This window comes from Chrysochloris asiatica, unplaced genomic scaffold, assembly GCF_000296735.1.
Source record: "Chrysochloris asiatica unplaced genomic scaffold, ChrAsi1.0 scaffold00145, whole genome shotgun sequence".
In the NCBI taxonomy this organism is placed as follows: domain Eukaryota; kingdom Metazoa; phylum Chordata; class Mammalia; order Afrosoricida; family Chrysochloridae; genus Chrysochloris; species Chrysochloris asiatica.
In genome coordinates this window covers 1209257-1211604 of record NW_006408663.1, presented here as the reverse complement: position 1 = coordinate 1211604, position 2348 = coordinate 1209257, and the positions used below count along the sequence as shown (strand labels likewise).

Sequence of the window (2348 nt, the reverse complement as noted above, 5' to 3'; positions counted from 1 at the left end):
GACCCTACCCAGAGAAGAAGTGATGTCTGAAATGGAGCCAGAGATGACGACGTGGAGCGAGGGAGCAGCTGAAGACTTTAGATCCAGAGAGGGAAAGCGATGGTGTGCTGAAGACCTGGGGGGCACGGGGGAAGGATTGCATGAAGGGGATTGTAACCATGGCAATGAGATGATATATCATAGAATGAATGTAAAACTAATGTTCTCCCGTATAAACTATCACATAATTCACAATAAAACATTTAAGAAAAAAAAAAAAAAAAAGAGAAGATGGAAAGAAAACACAGAGTCACTGTACCAAAAGGAAATGGTCAATGTTCAACTGTTTCAAGAGGTAGCATATGATCAAGAGCCAATGCTACTACTGAAGGAGGAAGGCCAAGGTACATTGAAGGAATTGGCAAACAACAAGGCTTCAGGAATTGATGGAATACAAATTGAAATCTTTCAAGAAAGTGAGGTGGCACAGGAGGCACTCACTCATTTATGCCAAGAAATCTGGAAGACAACTATCTGGCTAACTGATTGGAAGAGATCCGTATTTGTGCTCATTCCAAAGAGAGGTGACCCAATGGAATGCAGAAATCATCGGACAATCTCTTTGATATCCCTTGCGAGTAAAGCTTTAGTAATACAGATATGACAGAGAACTTCCAGAGGTTCAAGCCGGATTCAGAAGAGGTTGTGGAATGAGGGATATCATTGCTGATATCCGATGGAACATAGCTGAAAGCAGAGAATACCAGAGGGATGTTTACCTGTGTTTTATTGACTGCACAAAGGCTTTCAATTGTGTGGATCATGACAAGCTATGGACAACATTGCAAAGTATGAGCATTCCGGAACACTTAATTGTGCTCATGAGGAAGCTGTACCTGGACCAAGAGGCAGTTGTTTGAACAGAACATGGGAACACTGAATGATTTAAAATTAAGAAAGGTGTGCGACAAGGTTGTATTGTTTCACCATATTTATTCAACCTGTATGCTGAGCAAATAATCCAAGAACCTAGATTATATGAAGACAAACATGGCATGAGGATTGGAGGAAGACTCATTAACATCCTGTGATATGCAAATAATGCAACCTTGCTGGCTGAAAGTGAAGAGGACTTAAAACATTTACTGATGAAGATCAAAGAACCCAGCCTTCAGTATGGATTACATTTCAATGTCAAGAAAACAAAAATATTTACCACTGGACCAATAAACAACATTCTTATCGATGGAGAAAAGATTGAAGTTGTCAAGGACTTCATTCTTCTTGAATCAACTATCAACACTCATGGAAGCAGCGGTCAAGAAATCAAACAACATATTGCATTAGGCAAATCTGCTGCACAAGATGTTTTTAATGTGTTGAAGAGCAAAGATGTCAGCTTGAGGACTAAATTGCACCTGACCCAAGCCTTGGTATTTTCAATAACCTCATATGCATGTGAAAGTTGAACACTGAATAAGGAAGACCGTAGAAGAATTGATGCTTTTGAGTTATGGTGTTGGAGGAGAATATTGAAAGTGCCGTGGGCCGCCAAAAGAACCAATAGATCTGTTTGGAAGAGTGCAGCCAGAGTGCTCCTTAGAGGCCACAATGGCCAAACTTCGTCTCTCACACTTCCGACATATTGTCAGGAGGGACCAGTCACTGGAGAAGGATATCATGTTTGGTAAGGTGGAGGGTCAGAGAAAAAGAGGAAGACCACCAACAAGATGGATTGGCCAAGTGGCAGCATCGATGGACTTAAGTGTGGTGACAGTAGTGAAGTTGCCCCAGGATCGGGCAGTGTTTTGTTCTACTGTGCATAAGGTAGCTATGGGTCGGTACCAACTCGATGGCATCTAACAACAACAAATGAGGCAGTTCTATACCATCTCATAGAGTTAATATAAATCAGAATCCACTTAGTGACACCTAACAGCAACATAAACGAAAATATTATATTAATTAATGTAAGTCAATAAATATTAACTTACACTTGTCCCAGCAACTGTCTGGTTGACCAACTCATAATGGACCTGTAATTTACCACCATGAAATGCAAAGTGCCTCCATTTATTTCTATCATTCTGTTACACAATGAAAAGATTTCATTGTTTGTTTGTGTTGCTTTTAACTGTAAGAAAGAATATCTATGATTCTTGCATAATTTCAATGTTTGATACTTTTTTATTACAAAACTAATGTTTTTAGGGAAGAAACCATCACTCCACATACCAAAATATGTACATGAGAGTACATATAACCCCAAGTGACTTTTCCCCAGTTGTAAGGAGGAAATATAGTGGAAATTGTCCTCAAGACTTGTAGAAATAGATCCTAGGACATGATATGTTGTTGTTGTTGTTGTT

The 2348-nt window shown here is 39.5% G+C and overlaps 1 protein-coding gene across 1 annotated transcript in view; it reads left to right on the top strand.

Moving 5' to 3' along the window:
- The window catches only part of ACOT12 (acyl-CoA thioesterase 12), a 107812-nt gene that overhangs the window by 65749 nt on the left and 39715 nt on the right, over nt 1-2348 (top strand). The gene's annotated exons all lie outside the window — the stretch shown is intronic.